The following is a 26,043-nucleotide window of genomic DNA, read 5'->3' as shown; positions in this document are numbered from 1 at the left end:
CTAACACTTCTAATCCATCGACAATTATTTTCAGAAGAGAAATCCCTAAGCTTGATGGAAAAAATTATGGGATATGGAAAATTCAAATGGAGACTCATCTTAGATGTGTTGGCAAGGATATTTGGGAGATCACTGAGAAAGGATACACACCTTATGATCTGGCATTTGGCAATCCTGCTCCTATAGACTTGGATAATAAAATAGAAAATAATTACAGAGCAAGAGAAGCCCTCTTGTGTGCACTTACTGATCAGCAGATTATGGGATTGACTGACAAATCATTGGCTAAGGTTATGTGGGAAAAATTACAAACTTTGAATGAAGGTGACCTTACTATCAAAATTGCTAAACTTGATGGTTACTGGGTAAGATATGAAAACTTGAAAATGGAAGATAATAAAAGAATTGTTGTGTTTATGGAAAGAGTAAATGAGATTGTTATGGGAATTCAATGTTGTGGAGGATTTCTAAGTGAAGATGAAATAGTTTCCAATGTCTTGAGATCCCTTCCATCGACTTACAAGATGAAGGCAACTGCAATTAATGAGTTAAGAACAATGGCAAACACCTCAGTTAATAGAGACATTCTGATTGGGAAATTATCTGCTTTTGAGCTTGAAGAATTTGGATCTTCTGGAGCTGTAAAGCTTGAACCCACTTTTCATGCATCATCATCAACATCTATCAGCAAGAGTGATTGGAAATTCCTATATGCAAAAGAATTGGAAGACATGAGGAAAGAAGATGAAGAGTACCTAAAGGACCAACTAGAAGTAAGTATGAAGGAAAAGCATATTTTAAATGTTTTGCATGTAATAAGATTGGTCATTTTGCATCTAAATGTCCTGAAAGGAATGCAAGGTTTGAGAAAAGAGTTAAGAAATCTTTTAAGCCTAACCAGGACAGATATAGATTCAAAAATAGTAAACAATGCTACATAGCAGATGAGGAAGGAGTAACTGATGACTGTAGAGATGAACCGATAGAAGACTTTGCTAGTGGATCTAGAAATGGAAAGGAATGGGTGTTCTATGCTTTGAAGGAAGATGAACCAGAACCAGCTATCAAGAATGAAGAAAAGGCCCTAGCACAAAAAGTTGAAGATAAGGATGAATGGGTAATTGATAGTGGATGCTCACATCATATGACTAGAGATAAAGAGAAATTTATATCCCTGCAAGAATACAATGGTGGTCGAGTCATATTTGTAGATAAAAAGGCATGCATAATCAAAGGTAGAGGTATTATTTATTTGGATGGAAATCATAACAATAATAATGTCTATTATGTAGAATGTTTAAGGCATAATCCTTTGAGTGTTGGTCAATTAGTTGATAAGGGTTTTCAACTTCAATTTAAAGATAGAAAATGCAAAATCATTAACAAGACCCCTTATGAACTATGGTTTGGACATACACCTACTATTAAGTATTTCAGATTTTTTGGAAGTAAATGCTATATCATAAGGGATGATTCAATGGGAAAGTTTGATCCTAGATGTGATGAAGGGATATTTCTTGGTTATTCAATTCAGAGAAAAGCATATAGATGTTATAACAAAAGATTGTAGAAAATTGTGGAGTGTTAATGTGAAAGTGCATGAACAATACAGAAATCATTCCATATGATATGATAGGGAATCAACAGTGGAAATGATCATAACTGAATCGAAAATTCCTCAAACGGTACATGAAGCTAAGATAGTTACACTAGCACAAACAAAAAAATAAACTGTGACTGATGATCAGAGCAATGAAACTGAAGTTCAAAAGACACCAAGGTATGTAAGATTAAATCATTTTGAAGAAAAAATTATTGGAGATAGAAACAAGGGAGTTATGACAAGAAGAAAATTGGCAAACGAAGAGGTATGTCTTATTTCTCAAGTTGAATCGGCAATTGTTATTGAAGCTTGTAAGGATAAACATTGGTTAAAGGGTATGGAAAAAGAATTAGATCAGATAGAAAAGAATGAAACTTGGTCTTTAGTTCCCCGGCCTAAAAATAATAATGCTATTGGAACTAAATGGGTTCTTAGAAATAAATTGAATGAGGATGGTCAAGTCATAAGGAACAAGGCTAGATTAGTTTTTAAAGGATATTATCAAATGGAAGGAATTGATTATGGTGAGACATTTGCACCTATAGCTAGAATTGAAGCTGTTAGACTATTTCCTGCCTATGCAGCTTATAAGAACTATAAGGTTTATCAAATGGATGTTAAATGTGCATTTTTGAATGGTGAGCTTGAGGAAGAAGTTTACATTGAGAACCCTGATGGATTTTCACTAACAAATGATAAAGATATGGTTTGCAGATTAAAGAAAGGTTTATATAGATTGAAACAGGCTCCTAGAGCTTGGTACGCAAGGTTGGATAAATATATTTTTAAGCTTGGTTTTACTAAAGGTAATGCTGATAGTAATATCTACTATAAGATCACTAATAATGATATTTTGATTATTGAAGTTTTTGTTGATGATATCATTTTTGGAGGAGAAGATAAACTGTGCATGGAATTTGCTAACAACATGAAGAATGAATTTGAAATGTCCATGATTGGTGAGATGAAGTTTTTCTTAGGTTTGTAGATTACTCAAACTGACAAAGGCATTTTTATCTGTGAAACTAAGTATATGAAGGAATTGTTGAAAAAAATTGGTATGGAGAATTCCAAACTAGTAAGTACTCCTATGATGACGAGTGAGAATTTATCTATCAAGGATACTTCTACACCAGTAAATCTGACAAGGTATAAATCTATGATTGGTGGTTTGTTATATCTAACTCAGACTAGACCTGATATTATGAATGCAGTAAGTATTATTTCAAGATATCAAAGTAATCCTAAAGAAAATCATAAATGTGCAGTAAAGAAGATATTCAGGTATTCAAAAGGAACAACAGAATACGGTTTATGGTATTCCAGAAATGATGATTTTACTTTATGTGCATATACTGACTCAGATTGGGTAGGTGATACTGATGATAGGAAGAGCACTTCTGGTGGAGATTTCTTTCTTGGAATTAAATTGGTTTCATGGATCAACAAAAAATAGTCATGCATTTCTTTATCTACTGCAGAAGTTGAGTATGTTGCAGCAACAACTAATTGCACTCAAGTCTTGTGGATGAAGAAAATGTTGAAGGATATCAGGGTAAATTGTAGTGAACTGGTAGTTATCTACTGTGATAACTCTGCAACTATTGACATGTCCAAGAATTTGGTATTTTACTCTAAGACTAAGTATATTTCAATAAATTATAACTTTCTAAAGGACAAGGTTGAAGCAAAGGAAATCAAATTGGTTTACGTGAACACTAAAGAACAGATTGCAAACATATTCACTAAACCATTGTCTAAAGAATCATTTGAGTATTTGAGAGATAGGTTAGGGGTTTCTACCCCTCAGACAAAGACTTGATTGATGAAGTTTGTCATCAGTCTGGCATGTATTATCAGAGACATTATTCATTCTGGCACTGATGAGTGGTGCTACTACTCAAGGGGAGTAGTTAGCTTTGAGATTCAGAGGTTTATATCATTGCTTTGATATTTTTGTTAGATTTTTGGCATTGATGTCAAAGGGGGAGTGATAGAAATGTGAAAAATCATTCAGAACCTTACAGAGATATCATTCACAAGGGGAGAGCTATTGACTGTTGGTTGTCTTCCATAGGGGGAGACTTGTTTGGCATTTCTTAGTACTTAGATGTTTTTCACATCTAGTGTTGCCATCAATGCCAAAGGGGGAGATTGTTGGCATTATGGATGAATTGATCATATGTTGCATTGATGTTTTGTGATTTATGTCAACATTAGCTGTTATGGTTGGTTACCGACAAAGAAGATTCTATTACCGGTATAAGATCTAGTGTTACCGGTAGAAGAGGGTATCTGTTGGACACTTCCGACATGTTTGGATCTATGAAGTATATTTTACTTCATGTTTTATATGCTCCATGAGCATGTTTTGGTCAGTTGGTATTGGCTTGGTAATTGGATGCTATCATGCACTCTGGTAAACCCTTACCAACACTAGTTTAAGGCTTTACCGATAGAGCTTTCTTTGAGAAATTGGGACAGGATGCATAGTTGGTGTTGGTGCAACTTCTCATGGATTTTGGGATGCTCAAGATGTTCTTTGATCATTCTTCAACTTATTGAAGACATTGCTTTGGCATGGTGGACCCAGAATAGGTCTGTTACCTATCTAGGTTATGGACCGGTATCATGCTAATGTGTACTCTATACGTTACCGGGATGTTTCGAGATGATTTATGGATTTTTTATTATTATTTTGGTCTCAATCTGACATGGCATACCATTGTAAATGGAATAATGTAATGATCTTATTGTAATATCTTTAGGTGGCCCACCTAATCGGTTTAGGCCTTAGGGTTTGTATAAATAAGAGGTAGAAACTCTTTGTAAAGTATCATGGTTATTGAAAAGGTCATGGTCAAGGAATGTAATGTGCGAATATTGTAATATCGTTTAGGCAGAGGAGTTGGTTGATCATTTGTGATCAAATTGGATTCAGAAGAGGATTTAGTCCTCTGACACTAAGCTTAATCGAGACTGTCATCAAGCATGGTAGATGCTATTCCTAGCATTTCACTCTATTGGATTGTTGTCCATTTATCTTGAGATGGTTGTAGCCTCTCTATAGTCAGTGAGACTCTTTTGTAATGAGCAGTATGCTCTAGGCAGTGTGCCTTCCTGTAAGTGTAGGCCTCTCTTGTAACACATACTTTCTGTAGAAGTATCATCTCACTGTGGGTAGGCATCCCACCATGGTTTTTCACTTTCTGGGTTTTCAACGTACAAATCATGGTGTTATGTGGTATGGTTGCTTTGCATTGATTATCTGGTTAATTGTTAAGTTGTATTTTTTACCGGTATTTGTTCCTACCAACATCTGTATGTGCTTTATCGGTACTTGATCTGTTTAAGGTTTGTATTGTGGATTAAAAGTTATAATCTGTTAACAACAAATTCACCCCCCCTCTCGATTTTTCACTAGTTATCGTAATAATTTCATACATCAAATTATACAACTATGTGTATATATATATATATATATATATATATATATATATATATATATATATTATTCATTAAAACTCTCAACTAGGTTGACCATAGATAAAATATACAATATTACATAAATTCAGCCACTCAAACTACTAATACCAATTGCAGTCCACTCTAGGAGATAGAAAGGACCCAAACACATCACAACACATCCTTGTAAAATGATTCCAATGATCCACACATGCTAACATAGCTTTCAAAGTTGGCATCAAATGAAACATGTAGAATAACAAGGAAACACATTAACTAGTCGATATAAATGCATCACCCAATGCAAAATACTCAATGTAGATCTATGCATGCCATAGTGAGACCCATATCAACATCCAAACTCAACCTCCAATGCATATCCAAACCAAAAAATACTATCCAAATAAGAAAACACCTTAATTATTTGGAAACCAAACCAACTAATATCATTGAACACATAACAACATAACTTCACTTGACAATCAATCTAGCACTAGAAAAGTAAAGTGGAACACTGCACAAACCAAATGAACATGTCCTCCATGTCACAAGACTTGAATCCACATATTATAGAACTACCAAGCATTCTCCAAACCAGTTCTGACAGACACCTCACTATCATAAACAACAACTGAGCAACAAAGAACCTTTAAACATGATAGTGCAACATATACAAATCATTAACATTATATCTAGAATTACAATCCATAATCTTCACAAACTAGAGGAATGCAAATCATTCTTCCACTAGGACATTAAATATTCTTTTCTACATATAAATACTATTTCCTACATATTGAAATTTCCACTACACCAACCATCGAAGCCTTTACCATTTGACCAAAAGAGGACCTTTAAACATGATAGTGCAACATACGCTAATCGTAAACATTATATCTATAATCACAATCCACAAGCTTCATAAACTAGAGGAATGCAAAGCATTCTTCCACTGGGACATTAAATACTCTTTCCTACATATAAATAATGTTTCCTACATATTGAAACTTCCAGTACACCAACCATCTATAAATCCCTCAACATCATTTCTAGACCATTTAATGATATCAAAATACTCATTTTGGACCATCTACAGTACATAGTGATATCAATGACAACACTAAACATGTCGACATCAATGACAATACAACTCAACAACTCAAGTTTCCAACAAGAAGGTATCTAGTAGATGCTTTACAAACTATACATTAGGTTGTGGTACTCATACACTTAGTTTTTAATCTTTCATGCTACTATGTAGCTACCATGATCTATCACCATTTTTTAAGGGTACATCCAGTTCCTATTGGAATTTGTGCGGGTGGTCATTTATCTATGGTTGGAGATAAAGTGCTTATATTTTTCCCTTCCTCCACGTATCTTAATAAAGCTAAACCATTAACACTTATTTAGAACATGTGTTTTATAATACTATTTAAATGTGTTAGTAGAATTATATTCTTTTTATGAAAATAATATTTTAATTTTAGAGGATAAAAATCCTTATGATTTATCACTTGTTAAACTTGTATAGTTGGTTTTATATAAATAATGATAAATATTTAATACTCAAGTGAGTTCTATCCTATTTATATTAAAAAATGATGAATTACTTAGATTCATCCATTCAAATAAATATTTACTTTATATTCTAAGTTATAAAGTTATAATTTATAAATTGTATTTGTGTTAAGAGACTTGAGCCATTACATGGGGTATAAGAGAAATGTTAAAACTCTATGACTTTGGAGTACACTATCTTATAAATATAGTGTTAAACAATTTATTTCTAAATATAGTCAATTTTTAAAATTTCTCTATACTTATAAATGGGAGTATGCAAGAAATATTTTGGAATGAAAATTAAAAATTCAAACCAAATGGATAAATATATTTTTCTAGCCATCTCAATAAAAGTAAATATGAATTTCAGATATTGAGACCCTAGCACCAACTTTGGGTCAAGTAGATTTGGAAAAAGGAAACAAGTTATGCTTTTTTTTAAAAGTAAACCTTAGAAGCCCTCAACAATTCATGAGATTCTATTTGGTTATGGATGTGATACAACTTTAATAGTTTGTGTGGTTATACAAGAGTAACTATAAGTACATCTTTCTTGTAGTTAAATTAAAGTGGATTAAGAAGATAAATAATTTGAAGAATATTAAATACATTAACATTATCACAACATTCCAAGACAATTTATGTCAACCATAAATCAATCCTAAGTTCATGTAATGTGTAGTCAACACATCCTCAAATTAATTGTTGTAATATAGGAATGGAAAAATTATATGATCTTCATATCATAATCACAACTAGTCCCAAATTACCTTCACATTCTTCCTCTATCTAGTGCTTTATTCCTTTAGCTAATGCAAACATCCAAACATTTTCATAGTCATTTGTTAAAAATAGTCTTCATTTTGATGCCTTATAAATCTCTTCAATAACCAAAATCTCCTAAGATTTGGATTTGATAAACCACCTAGATAGGTCCAATTAATACCAAATTGAAAGCCCCACTAGCTAATTGTGGTAGAATGCAACACACAAAATAGTGGAAGTGCAATGTGGTTCCATTACTGTCATTGATCAACAATCCTAATAAAACTAGCACACACATTTCTATGCTCCAACTAATTTACTAGACACTTAGGAACTACTAAGTTTGATAGACTTCCCAACTCTTGTAGGAATAATCAGCCAAAATTCTTTGTTGAATTATTTCTACAAAGATTTTATGATATTAATGATAATATTTCCAATTCACTGAGACAACATCTACAATTTTGACATTCCAACTTATCATGAATGACAAAATGTGATTAATATATTTCTAACAATCTCCTATATGTCTTTGAAATCAATGATAATATATGTATATTTGACTTTTGTACTTGACATCAATGGTAATAATTCCAACAATCAACCCCTTTTTCATTGATGGTGATTTTTCCTAACCTCGCATAGAAGTAACTTATGAATATAGTGATAAAAAATGCTCCCTCTTTCTCAATCTCTACCCCTTTGATACCAATGGTAAAGAGATGCCAAAATTGCCTTAAATAACTCTCCTCCTTTCTTTTCTACTACCAATATATTACCGTATTTCATTTCAAAAATCCTACATGATTTATAATAAGAAATCAAAGAATAACAAAGACTCTTTAGTTCATATCCAAATATTGGGATGATTTGACCATTACCTTTAGCTATATTATTTCAAATATGTAAGAATGATGTATTGATTATCACACCTTAAACTTGTTCTTCTCCTTAAGTACTTAGTGATAAGATGAGGGAGGTATCACTCCCAACTTCTGCCTAAGATACTCAAATGTTTCTTTTGGGAGAGGTTTAGTAAAAATATCTACAATATATAGTTTTATATCAATGTAATCCAATTTGACTTCCTAATCTACAATCTTTTCTCTTAAAAAAATTATATTCTATAGAAATATACTTTTTCCTTGAATCCATCACTAGATGTTTTGAAATATTGATTGCACTTGTGTTATTGTAGAGAATTCAAATAGGTTAGTCATATATTCACTTTTAATATCTTTCAAGGTTTTCTTCATCCAATTCACTTGAGTGCAACTTTACACTACTACAATATTTTTTTATTCTATACTAGATATGGACATAAATTCTTGCTTCTTTCTTTTCCATGACTAAAGACTATCTTTAAGAAAGAATGCACCACCACTAGTCCTCTTTTGGTCATTAACACTTCTAGCCTAATATGCATATCTGTATGCTTTCAAAATAATTATTTTGCTTCTAGGATACCATAGACCATAGTCCATAGTAGCTTTCAAGTATCTAAAAATCCTTTATAGTTCCTTTACATGTTCCTCCTTAGGTGTAGATTGAAGTCTTGCAACCATATAGACTACTTGCATAATGTCAAGTCTAGATGTAGTCACATACAACAAGCTTCCAATAATTGATTTGTATAGAGTTTGATTTTCTTTAGAAGACTCATCATCCTTAATTAACATGCATCCAATAACAATAGAAAATAAAGTTGGTTGATTGAGAAAATTGTGAACCAAGGAAAAATGACAACTCAATAAGCATGAAAATTTAAAACACTTTTTGTATTTATTTAGAAAATTATTTACACATTTTATCACTACTACTGCAAAAACTGATGATCACCCTCATTTTTTATACAGAAATTTATATCAACAATACCTTTCTTAAATCCTTGCTACTATAGATACTTGTCCAATCTTGAGTACCATGCTATGCAGGCCTACTTGAGTCCATATAATTCCTACTTCTATTTTTAGACAAAATAATGATTTAAGATAACTAAAACCCTTTAGGTTGGCTAAAATGCATAAACCCTAAACCCTTTATATCTTTCAATTAGTGTAGATGTTATATTTATTTGTTAACCTTCATTTGTAGGTTGTGAGTTCCTTAATTGGAACTTGAGCCCATGATTATCATGTTTTAAATGACCTCTAAGTCTAAGGCTTTGTCCATTAACCAACAAAATAATTTTAAATATTTTCCTAACTTATCGCTTTTACCTTTAGGTTGTAAATTTAGCACATGCAAAATAAAATAAGTTGCTAGCTCCCCCATACTCCTACATGCTATTTGTCACTTAAAATTTAGCCTCTTTGGGAAGGTGGAAGCCCCCTTTCTTGTCTACCGCTAAGCCTTTTTCCTTTTGTTAAGCTCTCCATCTACCCTAGTAGGGTGCTAAGGCCTGGTATGATAAGCAGAGGAAAAGATTTAAATGGCAGACTAATTATTGTATGTTAATTGTGGTCTTGCGAGAGTTAATTAACAATTTTCTAAACTATTTTGGGGATATAGGAGGAGGGTTAATGGAAAGCCTATAGCTAAATATTATAAAGGTTATTTTAGATGGTTAGGATATTACAATAGAGATCTAACATCTCCCATGCCCTAGTGGGGGAGAGTTAGTGGGACCCAAGATACCCCTGGGATTGCAAGCATGCTTACTATTTTTGATGTGTCTACTTGCATGGAAAAGTAAGAGGTTATGTGGAACTATTTGAATTGCTCAACTAAGTTTAAATATGGTCAATAAAGTCTCAATCATCTGATGAAGATGATTGACAGTACAAATTCAAGTTCTAAAATAATTATTCAAGGAGTTAAAGCTCACATGAGTGAGAATTAATGAAAAAAATGACTTACGTACCAATCCAAGTTGCAAATAAATATAAATTCATAATGGTTTTCCATCAATTGTGCATTTGATTGAAGAGAAAGAGCATTCTATATCAATAAGGCAATTTATCTATGTGTACTAAGATTTCTAGAAAGTGATATAAAGTAAGTTTGTGCTGACTTTTAATCTTAGTGTTATTCCATTTTTTGAGTACTACAAGTTTGCTTGAGTGGGTAATTAGGGTTTTATAGAGTTTAAATTGCATAAAAACCTAGGTTTTCTAGTTTTTCAAACCCCAACATCATAAAATGAGTTAAGTTGCCAAACTAGATCCCCTTGTTGATAAGATGATAATGCTACAACAAGACTTATTGGACCTTCTCCCAAGGTAAAAGATGAAATCATCCACTCACTCTAACCCATTTGAAGACACCTATGTGTAATATTAGGATGCAAAATCACCTTCTCATATTGGAATTTTTTCATGCACTAGTATACCAAGAAGTTCAAGGTAGTACCCATCTCCAATGTTTAGGTCTATGACTTGGGGAAGTTGATTGTGCTTAATGTATTTATGGATGTTGACATTTTTAGGTTATTGAAAAAGGCATATTATGGAAATGTTAGGGTAATTAGGAGGAAGGACGGTGAACCATTGGTGACTATTTTCAAATATAGAATAGTTGATGCATTTATGCTCAATAGGGTTGATAATAAGGCTATTGACTTTGGCATTTTCAAGGAGAAGTATGAAACACAAAAAGGATACCCTAAGATATGGAGAGTTTCCACAGCATAGTCTAAAGGGATTAAAAAATAATCCTTTCCCTATTCCATTGAATGAGGGAACCTTTTCTAATCATCACATTTGATAGCTACTTTATCAAGATCTACTATGCCAATTTCTAGGGAAGGATAGTGAACAAGCAATGCCAATTGAACTTATGTTCATGGATATGGACATCTAGAACCTTATGGTGAATGTAGAACTTGATGTTTCCACTTATTTCTCTAATGAGATACATAAACACCTGATGAAGATAAAGGAAAATGATGAAACATTTAGTTTCAGATTCTATTCCCTAATTTGTCACTTTTTGCTATATCAAGGTAGGGGCAATTGGGACAAATCTGTACTTGTGACCACAACAAATAAGAACAATAAAATAATGTAGGTGCCTAATGTTGTGCATATGTTTGGAATAAGCATTGCAACAATGTAGATCATTTTGTTTTCCATAATTATTTTGTTATTAAAATCATGGGATTCTATGAGGCAGATGTGTATAGGTTGCCTCCTTAGTTTTTTATGATTTTAAGGCCAAATGAGAGAAATCTAGACATAAATATCAATCATAGCTGGGGTGATTGTTACCTACGCATGGACCATACTATTTTTAGATTGTTTGGGTGCCTTGTTTCACCCCACATCTTACCCAAGTTTGTGCCAAAGATAATTACATTTTTGGAATACATGTGACAAATGAATGAATTTAAGAGAGATCATTTGGAAGGGAAAAAGAAAGGCATATTATTTCCATACTATATGATTTTTTCTAATTTCACTTCAAACAAGAAAGGTTTGGAGACTATCTACTGAATACTAGAAGGATATAGCTTGCATACAGAGTAACTCAAATTTGTGATCTTGAAGGATTTATACACTAGTTTAGGATACAAATCAAAAGAGGAGCCTACAAGAACCAAATTAAATACACTCAAGATGTAATTAGAAATCGTCCAAATTTGGAAGAAGTATATCAAAGAAGGGGAAAATGGCAAATAATCCAAAAAGGGGAAGATGAAAGAAAAAAACAATAATCCCAACTACCCAATATTTACTTTGAGATTGCTGATCCTATAGAGAAGATCAATTTGATTATCAAATTTTTTAAGAGTTGTATGGTAAGGCCCCAATGGTGGAGGATGAACCCTCTCATAGACCACCTCTAGTTGTGCAAGCACCAAGGCCAATTGGTATAATAATAATTGAACTTGACACTAAGTGCAGGGCCCTCTTTCGAGTCCACCATAACAACATTCAACCAAGAGACAAAGGATAGACTAACCACCATTAGTTGATTATCTATGGATGAAGAGGAGAAAAAGAGTAAGGTAGTAGAAGAAAAAATAGGGCCTATGGTTGAAGAAGAGGAGGTTAATTAACCCATTCTCTTACTACCAAGAAAGGTAGATTCCACCAAAGTGAAAAATGATAGGGTAGACATGCACAAGGAGGATATGCCTATTGAGTTAGATGATGTTTGATGATGAATTCATAAATATTCCTTAAGGACTATGGTTGAAAATAAAGAGAAAGGAATATTTTGAGGAGCTATGAATAAATAATATAGGAGTTGAACTCTCAAAACATGATGAGATAGCTCCCTCCACCATTAAGGAGGTAATTTTTAATACCATAAAAATCACTCCTAATGAAGGTAGAAAAATGGTAGAGGAAATTAGTTTTCTCCTCCTCCTTGAATGGGATATCACTTTTGCATTGGCCCTTGATGTACTTAGGAATCAAAATGATGAATTCTTTGCAAATGAAGTAGAAGCTGAAAAATGAATAAGGGCGTCAATTTTTAATCCTAAAATAAAGACCTTGGCAATGTGAGTAATTTCCTCATCCACTTAGAAGATAAAATTTATAGAAATAACATAGGAAATGAGGGGAAATGTAATGGTGTAAAGAACGTGTTAAGATAAAACAAGATCCAATAGCTGGAATAGGTCCTTCAAAAATGGTTGTTACAAACCATCCTCTTCTTCCCTTCCATTTGCAAACATTTAGTAGTACAAAGAAATGGTTAGATGCATAATTGAGGGCCTAGAAGAGGAAGAGCAGAAAGAAAGACGAGAGAGTAAAACAAAAGCTTTGGATTCCTTAGAAGATGTTCTCCAATATAGAATAAAGAAGATAATTAGTAAGCTAGAGGACATCCATAGTAGCTATAAAGAATTGTGTTTAGCCTTGCAATAGTGCAAGGAAAACTTTCCATTATACAAGCCCATTTTCTATAGGTGGTCACATAAGAGGGCCACATTATCTACATTATGCTAGATCACTCAGTTGATCCAGATGCTCCACAGGCCTTGAGGTTAACAAAGAATATGACCAAACTTTTTTGATTGATTTTGGATATTTATAGATGGTTGAGTAACTGAAAAAGTCAAAATTGACTTTTTTCATACTTTGCATCACCAGATAGCCTAGAACATCCTTGATGTTAATCAACTGAAAAAGGATTATAATGAGTGGAGATTAGAATTTAATTTATTATTACCTACCATTATTTCATTTGTTGATTTAGGGAATAAGTTTGGTCTTCAAATTTTAATATCACCTTTGATAGGGTCATTACTTTGGAGCATGGATTTGATAAATTCATTTTAGAGACTAAAACAATGCTAGATAGCAAGTGGCAGGAACATCTGGCCAACACTTGATAGATTATGGCATTTAAGTGGAAACATGAGATCATCTACATCTAACGGTAGAAGAAATATTGCAAGCCACTTGATTATTTTCTTGTCATAATCAACTTTTTGTATTTTTTGATTAGAATATTAACTTCTCTAGGCACATTCTGAGGTTGCAGTTAAGGAGTAAATGCAAAATTTCATTTGCACTTCAATTTGTTATTATAGCCTCTTTTTTTTGTTATATCCAAACAAATATTATCTTAACTTTTGAATTAAAATGAAATAAAAGCAAGTTTTGATATGCATTTTAATCGATCATCTCTATAGCTACCCTATTCCAATTTTTGGAAAGAAGTTAATGTACAGGATTTGATTTACCTTTGAAGTTGTCATCTAAATAGTTTTATATGCCACATCATTAGATAAAGAATTAATAAGTTACAACTTCTTCAAAAGAGATCAAATTAGTTTTGTATCAATGTGTAGACACATTAGGAGAGTCATCAATAGAAATAACTTTCCAACTACCACCAACAACGAATGAGGATGTTTTTGTTGGTATTATGGATATGTTGCATTGATTTTGTCATTGATGTCAACACTTATCCTTCTAGAGATCTACATTGTTTTGGTATTATGGTTATATTGGTTTACTGTTGAACCAACACATTGTGTTCACTGGCAAGTTCGGTGACTTATGCACAATCACCAGTATATTGTTCACTGGAAGGTTATATGGTTCACCGGCATAGATGATGGCTTGTTATCATCTGGAGATCATTTTATTGTGTCAAAGGCATGGTTTAGATGCTTGGTTTTTGTATTTTGGTTATTGGTCTAATTGGGTTGACATATTTGTTGTTACCAGAAAATTGGTCTAAGTTATGGACCGGTATACGTTATCTATTCCAGATCAACACGACACATTATGAAGATGATTTATTGATTGGATATTATTGTAAATGTATTGTGCAGACATGATGCATTGCATCAAGACTTATTTGTAATTGATTTAATTATAATATTCTTAGTGAGCTAACCTACACATTTGGTCTTAGGTTTTGTATATATGTAAGATCTCATTTGTGAGATGAGATATGGTATGTAAGGTTATGGTATGGTATTGTAGCATGGTATGTGCGAATATTAAAGATCATATGAGAAGACCATAAAGAAGGTTTGAACGTGTTTATCAAAGATTAACCAGTACTGAATGTAGCATTGGAGATGCTATTTTGAGCAATACATTATTCTAGGATTTAACTATCCTACTATAGTCATTGTGACTCCCATTTGAGTAGTGTGCTCTAGGCAGTTGGCCTTTCTACATGTGTAGACCCCATTTGTATACACATACTATGTGCAGTAGTATCATCTGATTGTGGGTAAGGTTTCCCACCGTGGTTTTTCCTCTTACAGGGTTTCCAGGTCAAAATATCTTTTTTATGTGTTGTGGATGTTGTTTCTCTGTCTGTTTCATGCATTAAGTTTCACTGGTATTGCTATAAACTATTAATCTGTTAACCAGCATAAAGTTTGGTTTACCGGTATTAAGTATCAAGTTTGATTAAGTTATAATTGGGTTGAAATTTTATGGACAACTGATTCACCCCCCCCCCCTCAGTTGCCCTTCTGGTTACTAACAGTTTGTCTCTTATGATTGCATTTTTAGAAGTATTTTTCTTTTGTTTCATTTTCAAGAGGTTACCTACTATAATAGAAAAGGAATCATGCATGGTATTAAGCTTGTTTCTCCCATGCTCATATAAAGGGGAATTTGTATTGCCATTTTGGAAAGGTTGTTCAAAGTGTAATTATTAAATAATCAAGTATCTTATTGTATAGGTCATCTCTTAGGTGTTATATAGAATTTTTTATTGTTATATTATGTATTGTATGAAAAAGTATTTATTAGAATGAATATACAATATTAGAGAATTTATCTCAGTTGCCTCAATTTTCATTATACTTAATCCTTTTGGAATTAACAAAAAAGTCTCTTTGTATTTTATGATGAAATAGCTTTGATACTAATTGATGAAATAGGGTAGACAATTGAGAGGGGGGGGGTGAATTTGTTGTCTCCAGAAACCTACACAACTTGAACTTGTTCTCAGATCTAATAATTAAACATGAAAGCATAAATCAACAACACATCATAAACACACATAAGACCAATATTTTTGATGTGGAAACCCTGTTAGGGGAAAAATCACGATGGGTATGAACCCACAAAATAGGTATAATCGGTTAGGAGTATTAAAATGGGGATTTCACATGCCTTCAGGCACATTTCCTAGAGCTCACTGCTCAAAATAAAAAGGGCTACAATCTAGGGAAGGATCACTGCCTTACAAACAATCATGGATTACTTCCTAAAATCATGAACTGAGAAATAACATCCTTAATGTTTGGTTATAGTTCCGGTTAAGCACATAAAAACTTTCATTTTCTTCTTCACTCTTCTTCTCTACTTGCAAAAGATTAATACATTAATCACTCACATACTCACACACATCCACTCTTCATCACACTTGAATGCAAGATTGTTACATTTATTTATACATGACATCAACCTTGGATGAATCATCAAGGTTGGCTCAACACTGACCACCTAATTATAAAAATATAATCACACTTAATACAATATAATATGCGGACCAAGAAAGGTCGATTAAGACATAGCATGAACCCAAATCAATTGCCTCGAACATGCTACACATCCAAAAACTATGCCTCGAACATTCGCAACACGCTACAAGCATCCAGTCAACCAAGAACATGAAGAACACCAACATACCGAAGAAAATCATCAATTATGAGCACAATGATCAATGTGGACCACCAAAATAGAAGGCACACTATCTAGAAAATCCACAAGCATCATGAATTACCATAACAACATCTGCACCAACACAAATGACTAGAATCATCAGCATCTTCATACTGAACCTTAAAATCACTAACTGTAATGACTGTCAACCTTGAAAAATAACTTGTGGACCTCCAAACCATGAACCAATTGAATTAAGGACACACACCAACGTACCAAACATACTTCCAAATCCATAGAACGGGATATTACAATGAGGAGAAATGCAGATCAAAATACTCTCACTTTGTCATCACTGAACAACTGAAAAACTAGCCACAACATAGATACCCATAACACAATCAAATATTCATGCAGACATCTAAAAATTGAACTGAATTAACTATGGACAACCGTCTACAAACCCTTTATTCTGAAAACTCTTATCTTCAACATACTAAACAAACTAACTCACTGAACTTCACTGCATCACTGTCACAAAGAGAGAAATATGTTGACATCAATGACAACACATCTCTCAAATATCTCTCAAGCACATATTTGCAAGATTTTTCCAACAATCTCCCACTTTGGCATTGATGGCAACATATGATGTGAAAAAAAATCAATGTCAAAGAAAGAAACAATAGCTCACATGAATTTCTCTCCTTAAACTCTTCACAGTTTTTCACACAAGTCGCTCCTCCTTTGACATCAATGCTAAAGGTGTTGGCGTTTTTGTGGTTTATGTTGTGATTTTCATTGATGGACACACACTTGTATTGAGATCCCCTTTATATGTATGAGTTTATGCTCAACCGGTATTTGTTCCAACCGGTATGTTGTATACTAGTCTCTAGACTAGTGGCGATTTTGCAGAATGTGTTCCCCGGTCTGAAGCGGCATGTCGACCCCAAGCGGTTCGCAGATCACAAGCGGTACAAGGAAGCAAAGCGGCACAACACATTCTTACCAGTCTTCATTTTTGTCAAACCGGCAACCGGTATTTTGTATGAACTGGTAATACTATGTGATGAGTTACCAACTGGCATTTTGTGATGAGTTACCAATCCACCGATTGTTTGACGGTGCCGACACATTAACGGTGATTCCTGTGTTGTGTTACTAAGTATGTCTAGGTTCATTGAACCTAGGAAATTGTAAAGAAATCCTATTGGACCGACATGAAATCAGATTCCTTTAAAAGGACATCATGTCTAGGGCTTTAGGTTGTTGTGAAAAGGGTTAATGTTGAGCTAGGGTTTAAGGTGAATTTTGAGTTGTTGGAAGAGCGATCTTATTTGAGAAGATCGAGTTGTAACTAAGAGAGAGATAGAGAAGACTGAAGTAATGCTGGAATGCATTAGCTGTGAGCAATATTGGATCTAACCAAGTAGTTTGTGCTATTAGATAGATCAAACACTTGTTGATTACTCACATCTTTAACAAGTTTGTAGCCCCTAACTGGGTAGGCCTCAAAGCCTTTGTAAAATCCTCTAACAAGGTGGTTCACACATGTGAATCTAAAATCCTCTAACAAGGTAGTCTTTAATCGGACTTATCTCCTAACAGAGATTGAGATTCCTAATAGGATCTGTTCTGGTGAAGAACATTGTAAGACCTTAACCGGTCTGGTTTCTATTCTATAGATAGTGACTTATGAGTTCCATCTCACCGTGGTTTTTCCCAGTTGGGTTTCCACGTCAAATATCTTGTGTTATGGTTGTATTGCTTTTGTGGGTGAATGTTTTATTCGCATTTTGGTTTGCATGTGTGGTAATCGGTTTGACTGTCAGACTGCTTTACCGGTTTATCTTTAGACTGTGTAAGTGTTTTAGTGCAAAGATTTTTTGGCATACTAATTCACCCCCCCCTCTTAGTATTCATCAAAAGGCACATATTTGCAATCAAACCACAAGATTAACTCACAAAACTGACAACTCCCCCTGAGTAGAAGCCACCAATCATTAATCTGGATCACAAGATATCACTATGAAATACAACGGACTGATGCAAATGAATGCATCTTAGTTCTGACCAGGAGGGGCAATCACCCCTAACTTTCTTTTGAGATACTCAAAAGAATCCTTTGGCAAAGGCTTCGTGAAAATATCTGCAATCTATTCCTTAGAAGACACATACTCCAATCTGACCTCCTTCTCATTAACCTTTTCTCTTACAAAGTGAAACTTGATGGATATATGTTTAGTCTTTGAATGCAACACCAGATTCTTAGAAATGTTAATTGCACTTGAATTGTCATAGTAGATAGCAATAGGCTCATCATACACTACTCTGATATCTTTCAACATCTGCTTCATCCATATCACCTAAGTACAATTGTTTGTAGCAACAATATATTCTGCCTTTGCAGTAGATAGAGAAATAGAATTCTTCTTTTTGCTTAGCCATGTAACCAATCTTTTTCCCAATAAAATTGTACCACCACTAGTACTCTTCGAGTCATCAACATATCTTGCCCAATAAACATCAATAAAAGCACTCAAAGTAAAATAATCATCTTTAGGATACCATAGACCAAAATCAATTATTCCTTTCAAATATCTAAAAATTCTTTTGATAGCTACAACATGAGATTCATTAGGATCAACTTGAAATATAGCAACAAGATAAATGACATTCATGATATCAGGTTTGGTCTGAGTCAAATAGAGAAATCCACCAATCATATATCTATATCTAGTCTGTTTTGCCTTAGGAGAATCATCATCTTTGGTCAACTTACATCTGGTCACCATAGGAGTACCAACTGGCTTTGAATCTTCCAAACCAAACTTTTTCAACAATTATTTCACATACTTGGACTGAGATATAAAGATACCTTTATCTAACTAAGTAATTTACAAACCCAAAAAGAATTTCATCTCTCCAATCATAGACATTTCAAACTCATTCTGCATCTCATCAACAAAATTTTTACATAGGCTCTCATTTCCACCAAAAGTAATATCATCAACAAAAACTTCAACAATCAAAATGTTATCATTATCAATATTAAAGTACAGATTACTACTAGTAGTACCTTTGTTGAATCCTAGCTTCAACAAATACTTATCCAATCTAGCATACCATGCTCTTGGGGCTTGCTTGAGTCCATACAAAGCTTTCTTCAACCAACAAACCATATCTCCTTGATCAGACAATTGAAATCCATCTGGTTGCTCAATGTACACCTCTTATTCCAATTCACCATTTAGGAATGTTGACTTGACATCCATCTGATAGAATTTGAAATTATTGTAAGCAACATAAGCAAGAAACAATCTTACAGCTTCAATCCTTGCCACATGGGCAAAAGTCTCTTCAAAATCAATTCCTTCCATTTGTGAATATTCTTTACAAACAAGTCTTTCTTTGTTTCTAACAACTTCACCTTGCTCATTCAATTTGTTCCGAAAGACCCATTTGGTTCCAAATACATTTTTGTCCTTAGGTCTAGGAACAAGATCCCATGTATTATTCTTTTTAATCTACATTGATTCTTCTTCCATTGCTTTTACCCAATATTCATCTATACATGCTTCATTCACATCCTTAGGTTCAATCTTTGAAATTAAATTAAACTCAACTTGATCTTCAACAACTCTTCTTCTTGTTTGAACACCTTTATTTCTATCTCTTATGATCTGATTTTCAGAATGATTCAACCTTACATACCTGGGAGTTTTAGGATTTCTTGAACTTCAATTTCTTGTGTTCTTTCTTCAAAAAATGCACTTGTTTCTTCTTCCGAAATGACCCGCACTTGGTTCGGAGTTTGAGCTTGCTTCCCTTTATTTGAGCTGTCATTCTGATCATCTAAATCATATCTGGAGGATGTGGGTTGTCTCTCATTGATTTCATTAACCTTGACATTTTCACTCTCAACTATCTTTCTCAATCTCTTGTTATAGCACCAGTAGGCCTTTCTTTTGGTAGAATAACCAATAAATATTCTTTCATCACATCTAGCATCAAGCTTTCCTAGATCTTCATTCCTCTTGATATAACATTTACTTCCAAAAATTCTAAAATATTTAATAGTAGGAGCATGAACAAACCATAGTTCATAAGGAGTATTACTAGTATCACCTTTGATATGCACCCGATTAAGAGTGTAAACATCAGTGCTCACAACTTCTCTCTAGTAGACATGCAAAACATTTCCCTCCAACATCATGGTTCTAGCAGCTTCTTGAATGGTTATGTTCTTCCTCTCCACAACTCCATTCTGCTGAGGAGTTCTAGGAGCAGACAATTGTTTCTTTACCCCATGCTCTTCACAAAATGCATTGAACTCACTGGAAGTGAATTCACCACCTCTATCAGATCTTAGACACTTCAGCTTCAAATCTATCTTAGTCTCAACCATAACTTTGAAAATCTTGAACTTATATAGAGATTTAGACTTATCCCTCAAGAAAGTAACCCACATCATCCTATAATAATCATCAATCAACTACATGAAATATGTACTCCATGTAAGCTTTTGACTCTAGAAGGACCACATAAATAAGTATGCACAAGATCCAACAATCCATTTGGATAATGTTGTTTTCTTCGGTAGGTAAATCTGGTCTATTTTCCTAGCTGACATTCCTTGCACATAGGGTTAGTAGGTTTCATCAACTTAGGAAGATCTTTCATAGCCTGAGTAGAACTTATCTTGATAATTTTATCAAAATTCACATGACACATCCTTCTATGCCACAACCAACTCTCATCAATCTAAGCAATCAAACAACTTTTACCAACAACATTTAAGTGAAAGATATTACCTTTAGCCTTTGTACCTGATTCAATCTCATTTCTAGAACTACCAAGGATTCTACATTTTCCATTATTGAATTGAAGATCATATCCCTTGTCAACCATTTGCCCAACATTCAAAAGATTATGCTTTAGACCTTCTACATACAAGACATTATCAGTATAATTCTTACCTTCAAGATAAATGGATCCTCTACCACAGATTATACCAGCTTTATCATCACCAAACTTTACAATGCCACATTCATATTTTTCCAAACTCACAAACTTATTCTTACCACCAGTGATATGGTGAGAGCATCCGTTGTCAATCACCCATTCATCTTTCTCTTCAACTTGTGTAGCCAAGGCACTTTCCATATTCATGCAACTAGCAGAGTCAATAGGCTTTGGGTCATCTTCCTTGATAGCAATAAATACCCATTCATTATCACTTGAACCTCCTTTATCAGATTCATCATCTGTCACACCTTCATCAACAACATAATAACATCTCATTTGAAATCTAGGCTTGTAAGGTTTTGTAGGAACTCTTTCCGGACACCTTGAGGCAAAATGACCTATCTTATTGCAAGAAAAATATTTAAGAGGCAATTTTCCTTCATACTTAACGAATCCTTTGGGTAATCTCTTGGAAATAAGGGCTTCAATCTCCTAAAGCTCTTTCTCTTCTTCTTCAATATCCCTTCATATCCTTCTCATATCTGGATATCCTCCTTGAAGAACTTTCTCCTGGATCATATCTTTGCTTACCCTTTTCAAAAACACTAGCCTTGAATGCAAATTTTGTCTTAGGAAGAGAGTCACCAAACTCACTCAATTCAAAGGCTGAAAGCTTACCAATCAGCATGCCCCTAGTCACATTAGTCACAATCCAGATCTCCTCAATAGCAACAATTTTGTGTTTGTAGGATGCAGGTAAGGATTTGAGCACTTTAGCAACAATCTTTGATTCTTCCAATGTTCCACCAACACATCTGATATTACACACAAGTTCATTCACTTTCTACATGAAGTGATATTCTCATCTTAACTCATCTTCAACATCTCATATTTATCCTTAAGGCTCTACAACTTGGCAATCTTTACATAATTGTCACCTTCATACAAAGTTTCCAGCTTCTTCTAGATCTCATGAGAAGTTTTCAGTTCCATAATATTTGCCATCATCAATTAGAGAACTCAATAATGCTTCCTTAGCCCTAATATTGTATTCAACTTCCTTTATCTCATCCGGAGTTGAAGGACCATTTCGAGGAATGGTATACTTCTCTTTGGTAATTGTCCAGTAAGATTCACTAATGCATCTCAGGTGACACTCCATGTGATTCTTCTCAAGAGAGTAGTTAGTGCCATCAAATCTCAGACTATCCTCCTTGTAGGTTGTCATCCTGGATCACCTCAAGCAATCAAGCTTCTTTAGAGGAACCTGCTCTAATACCAATTGATGGAAATATCTCTAATACCAATTGATGGAATAGCTCTGATACTAATTGATAAAATAGGGTAGAAAATTGAGGGGGGGGTGAATCAATTGTCTCCAAAAACCTACACAACTTGAACTTGTTCTCAGATCTGATAATTAAACATGAAAGCATAAATCAACAACACATCATAAACACACATAACACCAAGATTTTTGATGTGGAACCCCTGTTAGGGGAAAAACCACGATGGGGATGAACCCACAAAATAGGTATACTTTGTTAGAAGTATTACAATGGGGAATACACATGCATTTAGGCACACTTCCTAGAGCGCACTACTCAAAATAAAAAGGGCTACAACCCAAGGAAGGTTGACTGCCTTACAAACAATCACGAATTACTTTTGGAAATCATGAACTGAGAAATAACATCCTTAATGCCTGGTTACAGTTCCTATTAAGCACATAACAACTTTCATTTTCTTCTTCACACTTATTCTATGCTTCCAAAAGATCAATACATTATTCTCTCACATACTCACACATATCCACTCTTCATCACAATGCAAGATTGTGACATTTATTTATACATGACATCAACCTTGGATGAATCATCAAGGTCGGCTCAACACTCACCACCTAATTACAAAAATATAATCACACTCAATACAATATAATATGTGGACTAAGAAATGTTGGTCAAGACATAACACAAACCCAAATCAATTGCCTCAAACATGCTACACATCCAAAAATTATGCCTCAAATATCCACAACATGCTACAAGAATCTGGTTGGCCAAGAACATGAAGCACACCAGCATACTGAAGAACATAATCAATTATGAGCACAATGATCAATGTGGACCACCAACACAAAAGGAACATGATCCAGAAACATCCGCAAGCATCATGAATTACCATAGCAACATCCACACCAACACAAATTACTAGAATCACCAGCATCTTCATACCGAACCTCAGAAACACCAACTATAATGACTATCAACCTTGAAAAATCACTTGTGGACCTCCAAACCATGAACCAATTGAATTGAGGACACACGCCAATGTCCCAAACATACTTCCAAATCCGCAAAATAGGATATTACAATACAGGGCAATGCAGATCAAAATAATGTCACTTTGTCACTAGTGAACAATTGAAAAACCAGCCACAACACAGATACCCATAACACAATCAAATCTTTATGCGGACCTCTAAAAATTGAATGGAATCAACTATTGACAACCATCTAAAACATTTTAATCCACAAACTCTGATCTTCAACATACTGAACAAACTAACTCACTGAAGTTCACTGCATCACTATCACAGATGGAGAAATGTGTTGACATCAATGACAACACATCTCTCAAATATCTCTCAAGCACATATTTGCAGTATTCTTCCAACAATCTCCTGAAACTTCCAACATTTTCATAGTGTATGTTTGGCTTACTACATCTTTTCAAGAAAAAGATTAAAATTTCTTTAAGTAAAACATGAGGGTTTGGGTGGAATGCTATCGATCTTACAAGTAGAACTATAGATAAGTCATGTGTTGAGGATATTATTACAAGTTAGTAATACTAGGAACTTTATGATAATAACAATTTGCATATTTATATTCTATTCTCAATAGAGTTTTCTTTTAGCACTAGATATGCATCAGTCAGATATTTTGGCTCTAAACCATAATAGAGTCACCATTTAAAAATAAAAAAAGTTTATTTACTTGATATATTTATTTTATTATAGATAGGATCATATTCTCTTAAGACTATCAAATGAGTAAATCTAAGGATTGAGCCACAATTGTTGAACTAACTACTAAGTTTGAGTCTACAATATGAGAGATATCTATTGTGACAAATACCTTATTAATTAAAGTCTAATATTTTCTCAAGTATTTTCAAGGATCACACTCCTCTTGTAGAGATTTAATTGTAGAGAAAAATTATATTCATATTGTTCCTATTTGTTGGCCATTGACTTAGAGCCTTTAAGCATGAGAAGTTGGCAAATCTCTAGAAAGATTTAGGTAATTAGTTGGAACAACCAACATAGCCTACATATATAAGACCACCATTAATTATTTTGTATTTAGATTTGTCATGTCAAAAGTTCCATTTGAATTCATAAAGTGATAAAACAAGGAAATACACTTCTATATTTTCTATCATTTTGTAGTTATATAAAATTATGCATAATAATACATTTTTAGGAATCTTAGTATATGGTAGAATATAGTTTTATGCTTGAATTTCTATCATTTAGCACTTGAACAAAGAACATTAGAAATGTTGTTTATTACTTTTCTTGCCAACTTGCCCATTGGATAGTCACTGAGAGAAATTTTATATGAATAAAAACCCTAAAAAAACTAGGTGGTTTCCAACCATGAGGAAAATAAACCATTAATTATGATACTATTCTCTTGATTTGATAGAGATTACTTATTGGTGTAATGCATTTAAAATTCAGGAAGATATAAGAAAAATCATACATTGTAACACCTACATGATTTACACCACCTTTTGTGCCCCTACTTTAGTGTTTCCTATCTTAATCTCTCTTCCAAGTCCATCTCTGGCCTTTTTACCTCGAATCTGATGTCATATATCTGCATAGAGAACTGAACTTGTGTCTCAAGGTGTGCACTCTAGTTTCCCACAAGTTTACACCATTTTTGGTGGACCATGGTGCCTAGGGAATCTTGGTCCTAGGACCATGGTGTCTACTAGGGCATCCTGGTCCTCCTTAAACAAGACCTAAATAAAATGGGTCGGTGCACTTCCCTGCCCTAGTGAATCCTCAATGTCTTAATTTGACCACTGGACGTCGACCTAATTGGTAAATTACCTTGGAAAACCTATATAAGAGAATTATTCATATTCATTATGATAATCCATAATCCACAATCCACCCCATCATTCGTACATCCACATCAACCATTCTCAAGCATTCATGGTAACATTTCATCCCACCATATCCTTCAAGCATTATAGAGAAACAAATCTACATCAATCTTCATGCAAGCATGTGTGATTGATTATGTCATTCATGTTCATGTTGTGTCATGTAATGTTATTGCATAAACACTTATGATCACATCTAAAGAGAATTGCATCATCATCTATTATCTATTGCAATAGATCCAAGGTATATCATTCAACATTTATTTCAATATTTCCAAATTTGCAATTTTAGTTTAATCAGAATTGATTCTAAACTTGGGATTTGACCTAAGCTAAACCCCCATCAACAACACCATTTTATGTGTGCAGGTGATAGATCTAGGATCCATGAATAGAGATTTCAGCAGTGAAGACGATGATGATTAGTTCTATCTTTTGTAGAGGCAAAAATTAGAG

The sequence above is a fragment of the Cryptomeria japonica genome, chromosome 7, assembly GCF_030272615.1.
Source record: "Cryptomeria japonica chromosome 7, Sugi_1.0, whole genome shotgun sequence".
NCBI classification, from domain to species: domain Eukaryota; kingdom Viridiplantae; phylum Streptophyta; class Pinopsida; order Cupressales; family Cupressaceae; genus Cryptomeria; species Cryptomeria japonica.
This window is presented reverse-complemented; position numbering follows the sequence as displayed.